Source organism: Elephantulus edwardii, unplaced genomic scaffold (genome assembly GCF_000299155.1).
Source record: "Elephantulus edwardii isolate Elephantulus edwardi_28Jun2011 unplaced genomic scaffold, EleEdw1.0 scaffold00352, whole genome shotgun sequence".
Lineage (NCBI taxonomy): Eukaryota > Metazoa > Chordata > Mammalia > Macroscelidea > Macroscelididae > Elephantulus > Elephantulus edwardii.
Window position 1 is genome coordinate 2,039,245 of NW_006400102.1, and position 11,439 is coordinate 2,050,683.

Below are 11,439 nucleotides of genomic sequence, written 5' to 3' on the forward strand. Positions count from 1 at the left end.
TAGAGAGATGCAAATAAAAACAACTATGAGATAGCATCTCACCTCAGCAACAATAGCAAAGTTCAACAGGACAGCAAACAACAAATGTTGGCAGGTTGTTGAGAGATTGGAACTCTTATTCATTGCTGGTGGGAACATAAAATGGTACAACTACTATGGAAGGTGGTCTGACGCTTTCTCAGAAAGTTGGAAATAGAAATATCATTTGACTCAGCAATTCCACTACTAGGAAATTACCCTAAAGAAATCAGAGCTGCCACCCATGCTTATTGCTGCATTATTCATAGTAGCAAAGAGATGGAAGCAACCTAAGTGCCCATCAACAAATGAATGGATAGGGGGAAAAAGAGGGTATATTTACACAGTGAAATGCTACACAGCACTGAAAAACAAGGAACTCACAAAATATTACACAACATAGAGAGTTCCACACGCAACTGTCGTCCTTCTGCCGTGGCAGCCATAAACACTCTACCCTATGGCCGTGAGCCTCAACAAGTACCACCAAGTCACCAAGAACATGAGTAAGCTGAGGCACAGACACTGCCGCCACCGCGGATGCCTAACCAAACACACCAAGTTTTTTCAGGACATGATTCAGGAGGTGTGTGTCTTTGCACCCTATGATCGTCGTGCCATGGAGCTGCTCAAGGTCTCCAAGGACAAGTGGGCTCTCAAGTTCATCAAGAAAAGGGTGGGGACACACATCTGCACCAAGAGGAAGTGAGAAGAAATCAGCAATGTCCTGGCCGCCATGAGGAAGGCAGCTGCCAAGAAGGACTGAGTGCGCACCTCTGTCTCCCAAAGCCCTCACCTATCTGATGTAATAAAGTGTAATCAACCAAACTATATATATCTCACAACATAGGTGACCCTGGAGGACATTCTTTGATTTCTTGACTGCTGCTTTCATGAGTGTTCACTGTGGATTCAATAAGATGAGATAATTAGTAACGGTCTTTTCTCCAGCTATCATGATGTTGCCTATTGGTCCAGTTGTTAGAATTTTGGGGTTTTTTCTATTTGTTTGTTTTTTTATGTTGACATGTAATCCATATCAAAGACTGTTGTAGTCTCTGATCTTTTTCAGTGAGTGCTTAAAATGCTCATTTTTTTAAAAGCAAAATTATGCCACTTGCATAACACACCTCATTATTGAGTCTTCTTCCAACCGTAATACTACATTCTTCTTCATACAGTCCAGCTTCTCAAATTATGTGTTTAGTATACAAATTGAACAGGTATGGAGAAAGGAGAAAACCCTGAAACAGAACTTTTTAATTTTAGAGCACAGAATATCCCTTTATTGTCTTGTGTTTTGACAAGTGCCAGGACCCATCAGTAAATAAAACAAGATCTAGATCATTTTAAGGAACACCTTTAAATCAGCCCTAGGAGCAAACAGATGTTCAGTCAAATCTAGGCATACATAATCATGAAATTCTGCTGTCAAAAAAAGATATAGTAGCAAGTGTAACTAGCCTGCTATGGTGGAACTGAAGATCTAAAGGAAATGAAAGAATTTATATGCAAATTGACTAACAGATTGATGTTGAGTAAGAGCAGAATTTAATAGGAATTCTACTGACTGTGGGACAAGTACATCTGAAACCTTTTCCATTACAATGTCAGTCAGCAGTGACTCCATTGCAGCAGCGACTCCATTGCAGCAGCTGCAACTGCTCTCAAAGAAGGTGAATATATTCTGGTTACAGGATCTAATAAGATAGACCTCTGTTGTCTCCATGAGATTAAGTAAGAACTCCTAAAACATTTCCATTCCTTTCATAAACAAATAATAAAAAGTTTGTTACAGTTGGGTGGGCTTAAACCCTGGGGATAGGTAGGGTTCTGTTAAGTTCTCAAGTTGTTGTTTCTCAAAAGTCCATTGCAAAGTCTCTGAGCGCTGTTTTAAGCAAAGCATTAAGTGGTTGAAAAAGGGGGGGGGGAATTAAATCTAGTTGTTGTGGTAGTCACAAAGGCCCCAAACACTGTTGTTTCTGCCCCTCCCCTGTTGTTTTGTACTGTCAAGGTGGGACCTCCAGCAGGTTTTCAAAGGCTGTAGGTCACATGGAAGGAGGTTGTCCATCTTTCTCTCACTGAGCAGCTAGTGGATTCAAACTGCCTCAGCACAACTCCTTACGCACTAGGCCAGCAGAGCTCCCCAGGGGGGCTAAAGTCTCACTACCCTCACTTCTAATGAACATTCTGGCTAAGTATCATCTAAGACATTGTTCTTTTGTCAGTCCATGGGGTCAATTATGAGTTGGCTCCAACTTGATGGCACAAAACAACAGCAGGATATAGTCTATATTTTCTGCCAACATCTTAATTCAGTTGTTGCATGCATATGAACAAATTAGAAGTACCATTACTTGAGTATTAGTGCTGAAGATGGTATCTTTATTTTTAACATTTTAAAGAAGTTTTTGGAGGAGATTAGTTTGTACAATACTTACTTTCTTGACTGTTTCTTCCATGAATATTGATTGTGGACTGAAGTAAAGTTAAATCTTTGTCAACTTTAGTGTTCTCTGTTTAGCTTAATATTGCTTATGTATCTAGTTGCCAGGATTTTTGTTTTCTTTACATTGGGATGTGATCCATACCAAGGACTGTAGTCTTTTAGTCTTTGATCTTCAGCAGTGCTTCAACTCTTCTGCTTTCAGCCAGTAGGGTTATTACATGTGCACATTGCAGATTATTAATGAAACTTCCTCCATTCCTGAAGTTGTATTATTCTTCATACAGTCCAGTTTTCAGATTATTTGTTCACCGTAAAGATTGCCTAAATATTATGAATAGAGAGAGACTTAGTGCACTAAGATATGCATATCTCTCCTGATTTAGTGTTCAATGTGTCAAATCTATTGTTGAATCAGTCTCTAAATTCAGGTAAGATATTCTTGAGATTACATTTTGTCTCTTATGGATTTGTTGACATTTTCTTAAGCCTCTCTCTCTTTACACACACACACACACACACATACATATACATACATATACACAAACACGAACATGCATGCGCATGCACACATGCACACACACACACACACACACACACACACACACACACACACTAATATTATATATAGCCTAATGGGTAAAGAATTATACTGCCATTCAAATCCACCAGCTGTTCCACAGGAGAAATATGGGCAATCTCCTCCCATGTGATTGACAGCCTCTGAAAATCTGCTGAAGGGGTTAAGAATCAACTAGGAGTTCGTTCTGACTCAAATACACATAATAACAACAACAAGATCAAGAGAATGAATTCTGGTAACGTATTGGTAAGGATGTGTGCTACTAACCCAAAGACAAGCAGTTCAAATCCACCAGCTCCTATGCAGGAAAAAAGATGAGTAAACTTAAGTTCTTCTTTGTGGCTTATGTCCTCTGAAAACCCACTGGAGGGTCAGCTACATAGTTCCACATAGCAATTATTTATATATATATAATATATAAATAAAATAGCTATGTGGTCCCTCAGGCTTGCTTTTAATTGCTTTTGGTCAAACATTCTTCTAGGTGGTATAGCACTGGGCTGTCGATTTGCTGTACAGAGGTAACTCGTGCTTACTGTGATGCTAAACACTGTGACCCTGATGTGCCAAATGCGATAATGGTTACCCATAATGGACAGTGTTTAGTGGAGCTCCCCAACTGAAACAAGCTTGGAAGCAGCAGTCGCATCCACTTCTGAAATAGCTTGCCTCTGGAAACCCTATGAACTTGGAGGAAACAAGAAAGTTATATAAGTGTTCAGGTCTTTCGTTCACAGGGTCACTGTAAGTCACTTACAACTCAACGGCATTTAACAACAACAAACATATGAGTTCTGGTGGTCTGCTGAGTAAGGAGTTGTGCTGTCAACCCAAATGTGATGGCTCTCTGGCAGTTCAAATCCACTAACAGCTCAATAGGAAAAGATAGGCAATCTCCTTTCATACAATTTACAGCCTCTGAAAACCTACTGGAGGGTCAATCATAAGCGGTTTCCAACTCAATGTCAGTGTTGTTATTACGTGCCCTTGAGTTGGAACTGATTCATAGCTGACCCTCTAGTGAGTTTGCAGATGCTGTAAACCACACAGGAGGAGATTGTGTTTCTGCTGTAGAATAACTAGTGGATTCAAATAACTTGCTTTTAAACTTATTTTTCTTCAAAACATGTACTTTGGAGCTGGCAGTATAATTCCTTAATTACTAGGCCACGAGAGCTTTCTGATAGCTGACCTCCAGCAGGTTTTCAGAGGCAGTAAATTGCACAAAAGGGGATTGCCTATCTTTCCTCCCACAGAGCATCTGGTGATTTGGGTTGACAGTGCAACTCCTTAGCACTAAACTACGTGTGCTCCCTATATATATATGTGTATATACATGCATATATATATCATTGTTATATGCTGTAAAGTCATCTGTGACCCATAGTGACCCTATGTACAATAGCTCCTATAGAACCTTGCCCTATTCTGAGCCAATTTCACTGCCTCAGACACACCTACCCCTATTATCCTAGTCACTGAGTTAGTCCATCGCACGCATCATATTCCTCTCCTGCACTGTCCCTCCACCCTTCCAATCATGAAATAGCTCCCAAAGAACTGGTTGCTCTTGGCAACATGCCCAAAGTAGGTATGTTACATGGAGTTTCACAATGCTTGCCTCCAAGGAGCAATTTTGTTTCTCCTTTTTCAGGACAGACCTATTTGTTCTCTTAGCAGTCCATGGTATGTTCAAAACTCTTCTCCAGCACTCCAACACAAAGACATTGTTTCTTCTTCTCTGATGCATAGCAAGTATTTGGAAACTATGACCAGGATTAGGCACACCTTAATTTATAGACTGACATTATTGCTTTTCTGCACTTTAGAGAGGTTCCTGACAGCAGACTTTCCCAAAGCAACTCATCTTTTGATTTCCTGACTGCTGGTGACAAGAGTGCTGATTGCGGACCTGAGCAGGATGAAACTTTTAACAATCTCTATGTCTTCTCCATCAATCATGCTAATTGGACAGGTGGTGAGGATCTTTGTTTTCTTGATTGTTGAGATGACAGGATACTATCCATTAACATAGAAGAAAGACCTAGTAATGCCACTATCATTGAAATATATGCATCAACAACTGGAGAGAAAAAGAAGGAAACAGAAGATTTCTACCAACTTTTGCAGTCTGAAATCAATTCACTGTGCAGCTAAGATTCAATAATGATAATTGATGACTGGAATGTAAAAGTTGGAAACAAGGAAGAAGTATTAGTAATCAGAAAATAACTGGATGACAGGGATGAAGTTGGAGACAGAATGATAGACTTTTGTATAATTAATGATTTTTCTTGTTGTTATAATATGTCATCGAGTTGCTTGAGACTCATAGCTACCCTGTGTACAACAGTGCTGCGCCCTGCTCTATCATATGCCAACCTGATTGTCTCTGACACACCTACCTCTGTCACCCTAGTCGCTGGATCAGTTTATCTCATCCAGGTTTTTCCTCTCTTGTGCTGTCCCTCCACCCTCCCGAACATGATGTTTCTCTCCAAAGACTGGTCCCTTCTTGCAATGTGCCCAGATTTTGTCAGATGGAGCTTTAGAATCCTTGCCTCCAAGGAACAGACTGATTTTACCCTCTCTAGGATGAACCTGTTGGTTCTCCTCGCTGTCCATGGTATATTCAATACTCTTCTCTAGCACCACAGCTCAAAGGCATCAATTCTCCTTCTAACATCCCTAGTCATTATCCGGCTTTCTAATGCAAAGAAAGTAATTGTAAAGACTATGGCCTCAATCAGGTGTGCCTTAGTCTTCAGACTGACATCCTTATTTTTCAGTATTGTGGAGAGGTCACTGACAGCAGAATTTTCCAGCACAATTCATCTTTTGATTTCCTGATGCTGGTACCAGGAGTTTTGGTTGTGGAGCTGAGCACACTGAAGCTGTTAGCCATCTCAAAATCTTCACTGTCTGTCATGGTGCTGCCAATTGGCCCAGTGGTTAGAGTCATGGTTTTCTTGATGTTGAACTTCAATCCATAGTGAAGGCTACAGTCCTTGACCTTCTGAGTAAGCACTTTAGGACCTCCTCAGTTTCTGCAAGCAGGGTTGTGTCATCTGCATAACTCAGGTTGTTGATGAGTCTTCCTCCAATTCTTATGCCACATTCCTCCTCATGGAGCCCAGCTTCCTGAATGATCTGTTCTGAATATAGATTGAAAAGCTATGGAGATAAGACACATCCCTGGTATATACCCTTCCTGATTTTGAATCATGCAGTATTTCCTTGCTCTGTTCTGATGACTGCCTCCTGGTCCAAGTACACCTTTTATAAAAAACACAAATGGTGACTATACATGTGGATCTCACCTGATCACATTAACTACATCTGTGGAGAGAATAATCACAGAAGCTTAATATCAGCTGTGAAAACTAGACCAGGTGTTGATTGTGTAACAGACTATTATCCACTTAAGTGCAAGTTCAAACTAAAACTAAGGAAAATGAAAATTAGATGCTGCATGGCTAGGGATGTTAATATCACAGATGTAGATCTCTTCCAGTCAGTTAGTTAGTAGCTGTCTTAAAAATGTCTTAGTAAAAAATAAAATAAAATAAAATAAAATAAAATAAAAAAATAAAAAAATTTCTTAGTGTGGCCTGGACTGCTTTCCTGCCAAGAGCACTAGATGGAGGCCACACAGCCTGGAGACTCAGGCCCATTGTCTGGAGGATGACCTATTGCCACCCCTCTAAACTACACCAGGAACACCAATATCACAGGCAAAGCCATTTCTTCCACCTTCTCAGAGCTTTCGCTCCCTCAAGATTCAGTCCCTTTGGATGAGCCTAGCTAGTTGCAGCCTCTGCCTGCCTAGACTTGCCTTTGCCTGGCAGAGAAGACTGCTAGTTCAAAGGCCATATCTTTCCCCAACTGAAGCAAGTCTTTGCTTAACTCAAAGGATCAGAGAGAAACTCAGACAGGATAGATGTCTTGCACTCCTCTTGAGGAGTGAGTTCCTGAGCAGAGATTATCAGACAAAGGGCCTGCTAAGGCCTCAGAAACAAGAACCTCTACCTCAGCAATGACATGGAAAAAGCAGACTACTTCATGTCCCCCAAAAGTGATCATAACACAGAATGAATGGATTTTCTGAAGCCACAAAATCTCATGGAACTTTCTGACACAGAATTCAAAAGAACAATGATTGAATATTATCAATGGGTGAAAGGCAAACTCGAAGAATTATAGGATTCTGCAAGAAAAAGCAAAGAAGAACTTACAAAACCAATCCAAGACGATGCAGGTAAAACTGTGAGGTGTTGTTGTTGTTGATTGCCTTCAAGATAAGCACGACTCATAACAACCGTATGAAAAAAAAGACCTGAAGACCCTCTACAACTATCAACATTTATCAAAGTTCATAGAGTTTCTGGAGGCATGTTGTTTAGGAAGTGGACACCAGTGAGTTATTAGTGGCTCCAAAAAAACCCCAAAAGGCCACGATCCAGAATATGAGGACCAATGTTTCAGATGCTGTCAGCATATTGAAAGCATACATGAAAAGAGTGTAAGAGATAGAACACAGAACCAGCACAATAGAAAATAGAATTCTCACCACTGATCTAATAGAACAAAACACAGACTCATAAAGGAAGAAAAAAAGAGAACATATATTTAAGAAGTTGAGCAAACTGCATTCTATTCTATAATCTATTCTATAATAGATCCAAAAAAAACCCCACCAAGGCATATCATAGTCAAATTTGGCAGAACCAAAGATAAGGAAAGAATTCTGGAAGCAGGAAGAAATGAAAAATAAACTGTAAGGGAGAGAAAACTAGATTAAGTGCTGAGTTCTCAGCAGAAACCATGAAAGCAAGAAGACAGTGGAATGGCATAGAAGGAACACTCAAAGAATACAACTGTCAACCAAGAATACCATACCCAGAAAAACTGTCCATCAAATATGATGGAGAGATTAAGATATTCTCAGAAAAGTGGAATGTAAGGGAGTTTGGAACAAAAGACCAGTGTTGAAGGAAATGCTGAGAGAAGTCCTTCTTAAGGAGATGCTACAGAAAGCAAAGTGAACCAAAGTAACCAACAAGAACATCAGAAAGAACTCAACAAAATGATAGCAATAAAACCTCACCTCTCAATGATTACACTGAATGTGAATGGTTTTAAATGCATCATCAATGACAAAAAGTAGCAGATTGGATAAAAAATAGTAACAATCCATCAATATACTGTCTATAAGAGACACACCTGAAAAGTGAATATAAAATGTTGGAAAAAATATACCAAGCATATGGCAACCAGAAAAAAAAGCAGTAATAGCAAAATTAATCTTTGACAAAATAGATGTGAATACAAAAACCATCACAATGGGCAAGGAAGGTAAATATATAATGCTTAAAGGGACACTAGAACAGGAAGACTTAGCCATAATAAATATCTATACATCAAATAATATTGTTTTTGGTTTTTTTGTACCATAGAGTTGGAACTGACCATAGCTGACCCTCCTCCAGCAGGTTTTCAAAGGCAGTTTAGTCACATGGGAGGAGATTTCCCATCCATCTACTGTGGAGCAGCTGGTGGCCTCGAATTGTGCACTTTTGGGATTGCAGCACAGCTTCTTGCCACGAAGCCATATATATGTATATCTATGTATGCATATGTGTATATTTATATTAATAAATATCTATGCCTCAAATGATAGAACTGCAAAATGTACAAAGCAAACATTAGCACAACTGAAAAAAGAAATAGACACAATCACAATGATAGTAGGAGATTTCAATACTCTCAAGAAAGAACTACCAGAAAGAAATTGAACAAAGATGTTGAAAAATTAAACCATACAATAAATCAACTCAATCTCATAGATATACACAGGCTAATGGACCCCCAAAAAGTCACAGTATACCTTCTTCACCATCGTGCATAAAACAATTTCCAAAACAACGAGTGTGTACTAGAAGAAATAAAAAATGAAATTAAAAAGTTTCCTGAAACAAATGACAATAAAAACACAATTTACCAAAACCTCTGGGAAACAGCCAAAGCAGTAATTAGAGGCCAATTTATACAAATAAGGAAACACATCAAAAGAGAAGAAAACACAATAATCGATTCTTTACCCTAACATCTTCAATAATTTGAGAAAGAAAAAAAAAACAAACAAGAAAACCTGAGAGCCTCAAAAATGAAATGCTAAAAATTAGAGCAGAAATAAATGAAATAGAAAAGAAAAAAAAATAGAAACCATCAACAAGACCAGGACTCAATTCTTCAAAAATGTCAATAAAATTGACAAACCGCCAGCAAAACTAACAAAGGTAAAGACAGAAAAGACACAAATATTCCGAATAAGAGATAAAAGGGGCAAAGTCACAACAGAACAAACCAAGTGAAAAAGGTTAACAATGGAATATTGTGAAAAACTACACTCAAACAAATATGAAAAAGTAGAGGAATTAGACAAATACATAGAAACTCACAACCAGCCTAAACTGACATAGACCAAAATGGAATACCTTAACATACCCATTACAAAAGAAGAAATTGAAAAGGTAATAAAACAACTTCCAACAACAGCAACAAAAAGTCCTGGACCAGATGCTTTCACTAGTGAATTTTATCAAACATTCAGAGAAGAACTGTCACCAAATCTAGATAAAATATTTCAGAAAATAGAAAAGAATGGAATTCTCCCAGACTTATTCTATGAAGCAAACATATCCTTGATACCAAAGTCAGGTAAAGACACCATCAAAATAGTAAACTATAGGCCAATATCTCTCATGAACATGTTGTTGTTATGTGCCGTCGAGTCATTTGCAACTCATAGCGACCGTATGTACAATAGCCCTAAACCCTGCTCTATCCTGTGCCAATCACATTGCCTCTGACACACCCATTCCGATTACCCCAGTCACTGAATCAATCCACCTCATAGAGGGTCTTCCCCTCCTGCGCTGTCCCTCTACCCTACCAAGCATGATGTCCTCATGAACATAGATGCAAAAATTCTCAATAAAATCCTGCCCAATAAAATCCAACAGTACATAAAAAAAAATCACCATTACCAAGTGGGATTCATAACAAGTGCGCAAACACAGTTCAACATAAGAAAAACAATCAATGTAATTAATCATATAAACAAAGCAAAGAACAAGAACCACATAATCCTGTCAATTGATGCAGAAAAAGCCTTTGACAAAATTCAACTGTTCCTGATTTAAACTCTCAACAAAATAGGAAAAGAGGGGCATTTCTTCAACATAGTGAAAAGTGTAAACCCAAAACAAAGGGCTAACACAGTTCTCATTGTAGCTTAATATCTAGGAATAGACTGCAACCCCTAACTCCCAGCGCTGCCCAAGCCCTGCACCCCATCCCTGCCACAGCACCGTGTCCAGGGACACCACCCCACCATCATCCCGCGCCCCCACACTTCTGGCATACCCTGGTGGCCTCACGACAACCCTGCACCCCCTGGCGGTGCTCCAGTGACACTAGAGACTCCTTCATGCAGTGGACAGTACGATTCTGAGTCAGCACACAAAGGCACACCGAGGAGCCAGCCATTGTCTGAAGCCACCAATCGAGCGGCTGTGGGACTGATCTGCCACAAGAAAGGCTAGTAGGATCCTAATTGGGTTTACTTGGGCACAGCTGATTATCTGGGAGAGTTCCCAAGGGTGAGCCCACTGGTGGGAATTTGGCTGAGCTCTCTGGGGGCACGCCAACTGCCCAGGAACGAGCGACCCAATGATAATTTGGCTGAACTTTTGTGGACACTGCAAACCAGCCAGAGGCGAGTGGGTTGGTGGGAATTTGACTTTGTCTTGTTGAGTCCCCTTTGGACCCAGGAGATAATTTGGCTGAACTTTTGTGGACACTGCAGACCAGCCAGAGATGAGTGGGTTGGTGGGAATTTAACTTTGTCTTGTTGAGTCCCGTTGGACCCAGGAGCCTTCCTAGACAGGGGCCACTGTGCAAGGCAACTGCATGAGCACCACTGGACAGGGACCAGTGAATGAAAACCACTGGGTGGGAGACAGACAGCTGGAATTTGAATGGGGACCCCAATTCTAAGCACACCCAGACAACTGAGGCCTGAGTGAGGTCCCCCAAGTGGTTGACCAGCCCTTGTGATCTCCAAAACCCTATTTGGCTCCACATCTGTGTCTACACATCTGGGTAATCAACCTGCCTCTAATCCAGAGCACCTTGACCTATCTTACCTACAAGAGGCTGCTCTCACAGGCTCTGAACTGACATTTCCCTGGAGTCAGACATTCAGAGAAAAGCACAAGTGGGATAGCTACCCAACTGATCTCTAGAGCATTATCTTCAGATCAAAAACATATCAATGTCTTGAAGAAAGCAAGCTGTCCCACACAATACACAAGCACAAAGCAAGATA